The following is a 12,571-nucleotide window of genomic DNA, read 5'->3' on the forward strand; positions in this document are numbered from 1 at the left end:
CACGCACACACACACACACACACACACACACACACACACACACACACACACACACACACACACACACACACACACACACACACACACACACACACACACACACACACACACACACACACACACACACACACACACACAAGGATCCATTTATTTTTAATTGCGATAGTCGCATTTTCAACATGAGAGTGGAGGATGACAGGATGGAAGGAGAGGAGGAGAAGGAGGAAAAATATGAAGAGGGAGTAGTCGCGAGACTGGTACTGTTCTTAAAGTGTGATGCTGGGTCATTGTGTCTATGTGGTACTAGCAGTCAGGTAAAGTGTTCCGTGAGAGTGTGTGAGGCTGGGTCTGGGTATGCGTGCAGCGCTCTCCAACCCAATACCCTGGAGACCCCCAAGGCTAAAATGTGAGGCCACACACACATACACACACATACACACACATTGCTGAATGTGGTGGCTGGGATCCTGGCTTCGGGACTCATCGAGAAGGATCTGTAAGGCGGATGCACAGCATAGTACGTTTAATTGTGTAGTAGTTTGATACGACTGAACCTTTGACAGCCTATCAGCCCCTGAAAAGTTAGTGTTTAGCAAATACACTGCTCAAAAAAATAAAGGGAACACTAAAATAACACATCCTAGATCTGAATGAATGAAATACTCTTATTAAATACTTGTATCTTTACATAGTTGAATGTGCTGACAACAAAATCACACAAAAATTATCAATGGAAATCCAATTTATCAACCCATGGAGGTCTGGATTTGGAGTCACACTCAAAATTAAAGTGGAAAACCACACTATAGGCTGATCCAACTTTGATGTAATGTCCTTAAAACGAGTCAAAATGAGGCTCAGTAGTGTGTGTGGCCTCCACGTGCCTGTATGACCTCCCTACAACGCCTGGGCATGCTCCTGATGAGGTGGCAGATGGTCTCCTGAGGGATCTCCTCCCAGACCTGGACTAAAGCATCCGCCAACTCCTGGACAGTCTGTGGTGCAACGTGGCGTTGGTGGATGGAGCGAGACATGATGTCTACCAGACAGACAGACAGATTTGTATAGAATCTACCAGACGGACAGACTTGTATAGCATCTACCAGACAGACAGACTTGTATAACATTTACCAGATAGACAGACTTGTATTGCATCTGCCAGACAGACAGCCTTCATAACATCTACCAGACAGACAGACTTGTATAGAATCTACCAGACAGACAGACTTGTAAAGCATCTACCAGGCAGACAGACAGACTTGTATTGCATCTACCAGACAGACAGCCTTCATAACATCTACCAGACAGACAGACAGACTTGTATTGCATCTGCCAGACAGATAGCCTTTATAACATCTACCAGACAGACAGCCTTTATAACATCTACCAGATAGACTTATACAGCGAATAAAAAAGTCCACCAAACAGACATTCTCATTAATAGAGGAAGGGATGAGCCACATGACGTTTGAGAGTCAATTGGCACTCTAGTTGGAAGGTTTGGAACAGTGTTTTCCTTTTTTTACACCCGTAACCATGTGTGTGAGGTTTATACTTTCGTTTCAAAGTAGATTTGTGTCAGACTACCAAGAAACACTCTGTGTGACCTTGACTTAGCCCACTAAATCACAAAACTAACATAAATGAAAGTGAAAAGAAGGAAAAATATTCCATAAATGGAATAGAGCTAAGCAAAGGCAAAATCCTAGAGGAAAGCCTGGTTCAGTCTGATTTCCAACATAGACTGGGAGAAAAATGCACCTTTCCACAGCAAAGTAGCCTAAAACATAAGGTCAAATATGCACTGGAGTTGCTTACCAAGAGGACATTGAATGTTCATTAGTGGCCTAGTTACAGCTTTGACTGAAACAGGTTTGAAAATCTATGGCAAGACTTGAAAATGGCTGTCTAACAATGATAATCAACCAACTTGACAGAGCTTGAAGAATTTTTTAAAGAATAATGGGCAAGTATTGTACAGTCTAGGTGTGCAAAGCTCTTAGAGACTTACCCAGATAGACTCACAGCTGTAATTTCTGCCAAAGGTGATTCTAACATGTTTTGACTCAGGTGGTTGAATACTTATCTAATTAAGATACAGTATATTAGTGTTTTTTTACCACATATATTTTTTTAAATGTTACAATTTTCCATCCACTTTGACATTACAGAGTATTTTGTGTAGATTGTTGACAACAAAAGGGGCAGCCAGCGGAAAATACGGAGCGTAGGGGTTAGTAATGTTCTCTAGTTGTGCCGTGATTGGCTCAGTGTTCTGTCACTCATGGGGACACTACGTCACTGCTAAATCTACAGGGAGAGCTCGGAAATTCAAGCTCCATGTGTGCTGCCATAGAGTTATATTAGAAGTCCCCATCCAAGAAGGCTCACGGTCATTGGCCACAGATAAAATTACGTCAAATCACGTTATAGCTACTGTATCTTTGATCGGACTGATGTCAACATCATACTTTCAAAATCTTAGCTAGCTAGACAAGCAGTCATCGTCATGAATTCTGTCGACAATCTAGTGGCAAATCCTTTTCAAACCTTGTCATACGAAGAGAAATAACAGATTAACGTATCGGTGATCATCGGCCATTGGACATAAACATTACACAACAAGTTGAAAATTGTAAATTCAACAATGAGTGGTTTGGAAGGAATCAGTGGCTAACTGCAAGCATTGCAAAGCAATCACTAGCCGGCTATTCAGTGGAGTGGGTGTGTGGTCCAAGTCTGGGTTTAAGGGTCTCTTTTCCAAGCTTAAAAGGATAAACATTCAACAGCATGGGCCAGAAAAGGTTTAATAGATTGGCCATGCTGTCAATCCAGCATGACTTCTGGCGAGTTCAAAAAAACAGGAAACTCGGAACTGGGAATCTCAGAACTCAGTAAGTTCAAGACAACTGGGAACTCAGAAAAAAATGAGAAAATACATTTTGAACGGTCATCCAACTCGGAATTCCAAGTTGGGAGCTCAGGCCTCTTTCTAGAGCTCCGACCTGAAGATCACTGACGTCATGATTCAACCTTGTTTTTTATTGAGTCCCCAGTTGTCTTGAAAGCACCATAAATCCAGAGAATGCCAGACTTTGATGACAACTTTTGATGACAAAATTTGCAACCGCGCCACCTTCGTGTTCAAGTAAGCACAGCACAACAAGGTGAGTCCAAAAATGTATTGTATGCTGCTTCATAAATTATGTAATATACCAGGGAGATATGTATACTGTAGCTAAGAAAGTGAATTCTGTCGCTGTACATAAAAAAAATCCTGAAGAAATAGTTATATTGACTATGTCCATCCTAGCTCGCTCATTAATGTCTTAATTGAAATCCTCTTATCCGCTCATCGTCCCCTCATGCCATAGTTTGTACATCTCAATTGTCACTAGAAATCACATTTGGTTAAGCAAGTCAGCCATATCAGGTATGTTTCGTTGCCAGACAAGGCTCCTCTGATAGCCAGGTGTAGCAGTGGTAAGGTGTTGGGACTGCTTGTTGGGACACTGCTGTTGGAACAGCTTTATGTAGGCCCTAACAGTTTGTGGGCACCGTTTGTCACCGTTATAGTGCAATTAGTGTATTGATTAGTGTTGTGTTGTGGCTTTGCTTGCATGCATCAACAACAAAAAATTGAGTTTTCCCCACTAAGATTTACATGCTGGTAAAAAAGAAAATCGCCACTGGTAGCAAGGGTAGAATTATAGTTTGGTAAAAAGAAATAGGGTGTCACAACGTCTACGGAAGGTGGCACCTCCCCTTTCGGGCGGCACTCGGCAGTCGTCGTCGCCGGCCTACTAGCTGGCACTGATCTCCTTTTCATTTTCATTTGGTGATGTCTGTTTTGTGTTAGCACCTGTTTTGAGTTAGTTCGTTAATGGGGGTATTTAGTCTGTCTTTTTAGGTTTAGGGTTGTGCGGGATTATTTGTGTCTACTATCGTAGGGTTGGGGATTGGTTTTTCGCTGCCTTTCATTCATTTTGCATACGGTTTCCTGGGCTGTGTCCCGACTCGGTTTGCGTGTTTTTGCCAATTGTTGGATTCCTTGTTCCTTGCCTTGTGTTTGGCAATTTTGGACTGGTGTCTATTAAACGTGTTTTCACGTACCTTGGTCTCCTGCGCCTGACTTCACCACTCCTGCATTTATAGAGTTCTTGACATAGGGAGTGAATCAGTGACAACTCACTTTAACATCCCCTGCTCTCTCTCGTTTCGCTCTCATAAAAGCAGATATGCTTTCAAACACGTGTGAGTAAATTCTTAAGCGTTTTATTTATATTGTCCTACCCCTGCTCATTCAGGGGTAGTATGTGACAGGGGTAGCTCTCTCTCCTTATCTCTTAATATAGCAACAGGGGAGCTATTGCATGCTGGGAACACTAACCATTGACAAGATCTACAGTTAAACTGGGACATTCCATTAACATAAACACGCATTCACACACACAGCACTTTCTCTGACATTCTGAGGAAAAAGATCTGATTCTTCCAGGTGGAGTTTTTTGTTGTTGTTGGTTGCTCTCCTTTCCTTTTCTTTCATTAAAGAGTGTCTGCCCAAATGTACCAGTTTTCATGTAAAGGGGTTGGTAGAGAGATAAAGAAGTTGTGTTTTTCCCCCTACTCATTAATAGCTCGGTGACTTAGAGCCAGACAGGAATTTTGTCACGCTTCTTCTTTATGCTCCTTGACGTGTTCTTCAAGTCACGGAGGTGGAAGTCAGAGGTTTGCTGCTTCTTGTCAACAGCCACCTACACAAGACGCTTTATCTACCATACTGCAGCACCATGGCCTGTTTCTATTTAAGCTCCTGTCCCCTCCTTCCTTCATCTCTAATTGTAGCTTAGTGACACTATTCTGTGCACATGAACAGTCCCTACCTAATGTGTAGGGGACAAATCCTAACTCTAAATCTGCACGTGATTTGCAAATCTCTAATTTACATTAAAACATGATGTATGTGAAAGGCTGAGTTACGAGCATGTGCCTAAAGTTTCAGGAGGAGAGAAGAGGGGATGATGGGAGAGGAGATGAGGGAAGAGGATGGGAGAGGAGAGGAACGGAGGAGAACAGAGGAGTGAATGGGATAGGAGAAGAAAGGAAAGAAGAGGATGAGAGAAGAGAGGAGTAGATGGGAGAATAGAGGAGAGGAGAGGAGGGGAGGAGAGGAGAGGAGAAGAGAAGAGATTAGAACGGAGGGAAGGTAGAACATTAGCCCAAAAAGCATCTACCGCCCCCTTCTCACCCGTCTCTCTCTGAGACTGTTATGGCGACGCCCACACTGCTGAAAGAGAATCAGGTTTCTGATTAAGCCCCGTGAAGTTGAATCTGAGGTCAGGATGTGTGTGTGTGTGTGTGTGTGTGTGTGTGTGTGTGTGTGTGTGTGTGTGTGTGTGTGTGTGTGTGTGTGTGTTGAACGCAATAATCCACAAACAGGAGCTTTCTCTTTCTATCTCCCCTTCTCATCCACCACTTTCCATCCTGCTTCTCCTACTAGCCCAATTGTCCCACCCCTCTCCCTGTCCTTCTCTTCCCATCACCTCTTTACAACCATCTTCCTCCTCTTCTGCATCCCCCTCTCATTCCCACTCCTCTCTTACCTCCAATCCCTCCTCTCCGTTTCTCCTCCCCCTCTCTCTCTGATTCAACATTCCCCCTTGGCTATACTGTTGGAAGCCTGGTTTATCATCATCATTATCATCATGTTAATTTTAGACTCTTATCTCCTTAAATAAAGAGTGTGTTTTGTTCTGTGCGCTCATATCCCCGGGGTGTGATCACTGTAAGTAGAGCAACGCTAGCTTGTGTTATGTAGCGTTAGCTTGCGTCAGCCCCGTGTGGCTCTGAACTATGCTGAGTGTAGGGTAGCATATCTTGCGTCAGCCTAGTGCTAGCTTATAGGGGCACCGGTAGCAGGCAGCGCGGGGGAACATCAAAGCGATAATTTCCCCCCCAGAATGGAAAGTTGGGTGCACACAGCGGGCACACACAAACACACACACTGAACACAGGCTGAGTGCATACAGCGGGCATGAGGGGAGAGGTGGCTGCTCACATCCACGCAGCAGTTACTTTTATGGAAATTAATCCTGAATAACAGACAGTGTTGTTATTAAATCATGATGTTTGACTGCATGCTTAGGGAGGAAGGTCCACACGGGAGAGGGTCAGGGAAATGGGTACACTCAGACAGACATATTGCTGAATCTTCTTTAAGTCATTGATTTACACATACTAAAGTGCATGCATGTACATACTGTAGGCACACGCACTTGCATGCAGGCAGGCAGGAAGGCACACACACACTCACACACACACAATTGATTTTCTGCTAGTGTCTGTGTTAACACTGATATGAATGATGTCTTTGATGTTTTAGCACCTTGGCCGGTTCAGTGACGTGTTTGAAAGCACATCATTACCCTGTCAACGTTTTAATGTGACGTCTCTTCTAAAACCTTAGCAACTGGGACATGAATTATGAAATGTTCAGTCACACTCCAAAGTTATATTAATAGTTTATTTGAAACAATGCCGCTTTTGACCAGATAATCTATCTTCTTTAGTGTCTGTGAAGAATAGTTTGTCTTGTCTATGGTCTGCTGTGACAAAAACAACACATTATGCTATCAAAGCAATCATACATTTAGTAGATGCTTCGTCCTTTAATTTAATTTGCTTTGAATGAGGCCATTAAGGAGAGAGGGAAACGGTCCTGCTTATTGCCATTTTAATAATTCATAATTGTTTAATATGTTTGATAAGGGACTTGGAAATCAGGATTCCTCTCCAGGGAGTTCATTCAGCACAAATACTTATATAAATAGATGAATAAGTAAGTAAGTAAATCAAAAGAGGAAATTGTCTTGTGCAATGCTCTTGTCTAAGCTTATGCGCAATTCACAGCAATTCAGAGCATTATAGAAAGTAATCGTAAAGTCTTACTGATAGTGCTTCTGGCCTAAAGCCTCATACATATTTTTTTTATATCGTTTTTTTCCCGGTCAAGAAGGTTAATACCATTTCTCTCTAATACGCATGAATACAGAAGGCTACGGCTAGAATAGAACAGAGTAAAATAGAATACCGTAGCAATTTGCCCATTTAGACTCAATGCCCACTGCTAGAAATGACAGCACCGACGTGAGCAAATTATCAGTGGCATTTGACCAACTGAGAAAACAATGTAGTGTCATAATAAGCTTAATGGTAATCTGAATGAGTTCATGTGATTTGTTCTGCACAAATATTAGAAAGATTGGACATGGCCAATGGGTTAGCATTTGGTCACTTATCATAGAGTAAACATTTAGAGAGCAATTACTATTCATTTCATGGCAAACATCCTGTACTAGATAGATATAGTAGCCTACAGCTTATATCCTAGCTGGCGAGACCGTGTTTACAGTATAGGCTCTTACAGAGAGGATGAGTGATAGAACGTCTTTGTTTATGGAACGTGGGGCTAAAAAGAATGGGGTTTGTCTTGAAAAAGTCCTTGCAGCTCTAACATTGACAGTACAAAGTCTCCTTTCAATCCCCCTTCTCTTTGATCTTCTATATGGTATTGACTGATACTGTACTACAACCCTGATATCACCTCATCTACATACTTTACCTTGGACACTGTCAGAAAATCCAAACAACTCAGCACTGTGTACATACTAAAGTTAATGTGTTCACATTTATATTTAAATGTTGATTTATATATTTATATTTACACTGTCAGGCTATGTGTACCTCATGCATAATACATGCAATATTTACCCAACAATAGCATGAGGTCATGAATGCATAATATGGTTTGTGTATAATAGTGCATATCAACCATGTTTGATTTATCTGTTTTCCTGTTAGTCCTGTTAGGGGACACAGATCTAGGATCAGTGTACCTTCCCATATCACTAACCTTAACCATTATGCCTGGAAATCTGCAAAACTGATCTTAGTTAATTGTCAGAGGGCACCTGGACACCAGAACCACACATTTTTTTTCACCTCTCATTGTGAGTAAGCAAAGAAACACTCAAATATTATCTCAGATGCAACTCTATGTGCCCCTTATATCAGCTACTGTTTTAGCAGTGGTAAGCATCTTTTATAGCAGATAAAGACTGAGCTGTTGTTCTGAGTGTTTCTCCATTTCCCCGGCTGCATGGCATTAGCTTTGCTGTAGGATGGAGGATGGGGGATGCTACAGGGGAGCAATGCTGTACTTTGCTGCGTTCATCTTTCCCCTCGATCCTGACTAGTCTCCCAGTCCCTGCCGCAGAAACACAGCCCCACATCATGATGCTGCCACTACCATGCTTCACCGTAGGGATAGTGCCACGTTTCTCCAGATGTGAAGCTGGGCATTCAGGCCAAAGAGTTCAATCTTGGTTTCATCACACCAGAGAATCTTGTTTCATCTGTCTTTGTGTTTGTCTCCACCCCCTTCCGGTGTCACCCATCTTCCCCACTTATCCTCTGGGTATTTATACTTGTGTTTTCTGTCTGTCTGTGCGAGTTCATCTTGTTTGTCAAGCTTACCAGTGTTTGTCCTGTCAGCTCCTGTCTTTTCCCAGCTTCTCTTTTTCTCGTCCTCCTGGTTTTTGACCCTTGCCTGTCCTGATCCTGTACCTGCCCCCCTGACCTCTCTGCCTGTCCCTGACCCTGAGCCTGCCTGCTGTCCTGTACCTTTGCTCCTACTCTGGATTATCGACCCCTGCCTGCCTTGAACTGTCGTTTGGCTGCCCCTGTTGTTACAATAAACATTGTTACTTCACACCGTCTGCACTTGGGTCTTACCTTGATACCTGATAGTTTCTCGTGGTCTGAGAGTCCTTTAGGTGTCTTTTGGCAAACTCCAAGCAGGCTGTCGTGTGCCTTTTACTGAGGAGTGGCTTCTGTCTGACCACTCTACCATAAGACTTGATTGGTGAAGTGCTGCAGAGATGGTTGTCCTTCTGGAAAGCTCTCCCATCTCCACAGAGGAACTCTGGAGCTCTGTCAGAGTGACCATCGGGTTCTTGATCATCTCCCTGACCTAGGCCCTTCTCCCCCTATTGCTCAGTTTGGCTGGGCGGCCAGCTCTAGGAAGAGTATTGGTGGTTCTAAACTTCTTACATTTAAGAATGATGGAGGCCACTGTGTTCTTGGGGACCTTCAATGCTGCTGAAATATTTTGGTACCCTTCCCAGATCTGTGCCTTGACACAATCCTGTTTCGGAGCACTACGGACAATTCTTTCGACCTCATGGCTTGGTTTTTGCTCTGACATGCACTGTCAACTGTGGGACCTTATATAGACAGGTGTGTGCCTTTCCAAATCATGTCCAATCAATTGAATTTACCACAGGTGGACTCCAATGAAGTTGTAGAAACATCTCAAGGATAATCAATGAAAACAGGATGCACCAGAGCAAAATTTTGAATCTCATAGCAAAGGGTCTGAATACTTATGTAAAGAAGGTATTTCTGTTTTTCCTTTTTAATACATTTGCAAACATTTCTAAGAACCTGTTTTCACTTTGTCATTATGGGGCATTTTGTGTAGATTTATGAGGAAAAACAATCATTGAATCAATTTTAGAAAAGGCTGTAACATAACTAAATGTGGAAAAGTCGAGGGGTCCGAATACTTTCCGAATGCACTACATGTACTTTTTACTCCCATACAACTTCCGTGACACCTAAAAGTACTAGTTACATTTAAAATGCTTAGACAGGAGAGCATTGTGGTCCAATTCACGCGCCTATCAATATAACGCGTTGTCATTCCTACTACCTCTGATTTGGCGGACTCACTAAACACAAATACTGCATTTGTAAATTATGTCTGAGTGTTGGAGTGTGCCCCTGTCTGTCCGTAAATCAATACAAAAATAAAGGATAATTGTGCAATCTGGTTTGCTTAAAGACGCACTATGCATTTCCTGGTTGCTAAAATTCAAATAGTTTGCCTAATTTCAGTTTATGTGACAAAACCAGTAAGTATAGTGTAGAGAATCATTGTACCATCTAAACCGCTGCAAAATATATTTTCCATATCCAAAAATATTGTATTTTCAGCTGTTTGAAGCTGGTGTACAAAACCGAAAGTAAGAACGGGAAGCATAGAAATAGCTCACATAGAACAGATCGACCGCTTCTTAGACTTGCTTTCATTGAGAATTACAGATCTATAACTCTCATTTCTCTGTGAATTTGGTTAAATTGCCCAAAAAGTAACATATTGCAGCTTTAATATCAGACATTTGTTGTATAGTATTTACCTTTAGTTTATACTTATACTCCACAACTGTACTTAAAGAGATTTAAAACCAGATACTTTTAGACTTTTTCTCAAGTAGTATTTTACTGGGTGACTTGCAAGGGAGTGATTTTCTATTAATGTATCTTTACTTTTACTCAAGTATGATAATTGAATACTTTTTCTACCACTGCAAGCACACACACTCTCAGAACTCCTATACACACGAACAGTCAAATTGTTGAGGGAGCTAGCACATAAGTATTTTGCTGCACCTTTTATAAATGGCGGAAGGCTTTAACAGTATGTGGGTTCTTCTTATATCTTTCCTCTGCCCTGCTAGTGTATTAATCCCATTCTCAATGTGGTAATTACAGTTCAATCTAGCATATGCGTCTCTAGTATTTTAACAGTGACACTGATGCAGCCAGCAAAGTCTCTTGAAGTCAGTTAGCTAGTGTAAAAATAGAATATATATGATTCCTATTTTCAGAATAAGACAGAGAGATGGAGGCATCAGTAGGAGCTAAGTTTGTGTGAGTTATTAAACTGGTAGGAGATTCACACCCTGACCTTATACAACCCTATGGCTCCCAGCGCTCTATCATGTACTGCTTGAACGCTCTCAATAAACCCATCTCTTTCTTCAGATGTCAGACGAGGCTACTGTGTCCAATTAACACAACAGCCAACCCACAATCACACCCTGCTGCCACAGACACATACCTTGACAAAAATGTCTGAAACAACCAGGAAACAATACACAGTATTGGACAGTCCCTTCTGGCTCTGTGTCAAGGGCAAACTTAATTATTTATTGGATGTGATGCATTGACAGCAGCACATTAGGATACACAACAATTTAAATTTAGTGTTGCATTGTTCCAAGGTTGTTCAAAAGACTTCATTATATAGCGGAGATGAAATTTACATTGAATGCTCAAGCATTTTAATGAAAGTGTATTTTTGATGGGGAGTTTTACATTAAATGCTTAAGGATTATAATGAATCTCTAATGTTGGCGGTTTCTTTTGCAATGAGGACCTGGGTATTAGCGATAACAAACAGCAAACACACTCCTGTCATGACTCATCATGACCCACTCTGTGTCGCCCAGCGACAAGTCAACCAGGGGACAGTCTAGAACACTCACAGTTATCATGAGTAGGAGGGGTACAGTGTCGTCATGGGGATGGGTCAGCAACTGATAATTCGGTGTGGGATTCCATGGTAACAAAGCACATGGCCATAATGAGATTAATAGTGTTCTTTCTGTCTCGTTTCACTTTCACCGAGGAGAGGATTAGCTCTAGCTCTCTTAAAGGTGAATGAGAGGCCAATTACTCAGACACCCTGACCAAGATTCAACAGTGATCTTTTTGTTAAAACCTGTTGGGGATAGGGGGCAGTATTTGCACGGCCGGATAAAAAACGTACCCGATTTAATCTGGTTACTACTCCTGCCCAGTAACTAGAATATGCATATAATTGTTTGATTTGGATAGAAAACACCCTAAAGTTTCTAAAACTGTTTGAATGGTGTCTGTGAGTATAACAGAACTCATATGGCAGTCAAAACCCTGAGACAAACCCTGACAGGAAACTGAAATCTGATGTGTGGATATCACTTCAAACATTTGCCATTGAAACACACAGGGGCTTATGAATCATTTAGCACTTCCTAAGGCTTCCACTAGATGTCCCCAGTCTTTACAAAGTGGTTTGAGTCTCCTACTATCAAAACTGACTGAAAGAGAGGCTGTGGAAAGTGGTCACAGGTGGAGGGCCATTTACCATTATGACGCGGCCGCCCATGGCTACCCTCCCCTTTCGAAACGTTTTGAAAGACAATGCAAACGTCCCCATGGAATATTATTGAAGCTCTGGTTGAAAAAGGCCCTAAAGATTTATGTTATACAACGTTTGGCGTTTGAACGAACTTAAATAAAAAAAAATTGTACGTTCGTGACGACAAGTCCGACTCACCACGGTACATTTTCAGTAGCCTTCGGAGCGCGCTAACAATTGGGACATAAATGATTAACTTTTTCGAACAAAACTACATTTGTTATGGACCTGGGATTCCTGGAAGTGCTTTCTGATAAAGATAATCAAAGGTAAGGTTTTATTTACAATAGTATTTTTGATGGTTGATTGTTCCAAGATGGCTCCAACATGTATAGCCTAGCCTATTTTGCTGGGCATACCACGTGTTTATTGGAAAGTGTGATTTCCCAGTAAAGTTATTTTTAAATCTGGCAAAGCGGTGGCATTCAAGACATGTTAATCTATAAGTCTTTGAATGACAATATTACATTTTAACAATGTTTTCGA

The sequence above is a fragment of the Salmo trutta genome, chromosome 16 (genome assembly GCF_901001165.1).
Source record: "Salmo trutta chromosome 16, fSalTru1.1, whole genome shotgun sequence".
Classification (NCBI taxonomy): Eukaryota; Metazoa; Chordata; class Actinopteri; order Salmoniformes; family Salmonidae; genus Salmo; species Salmo trutta.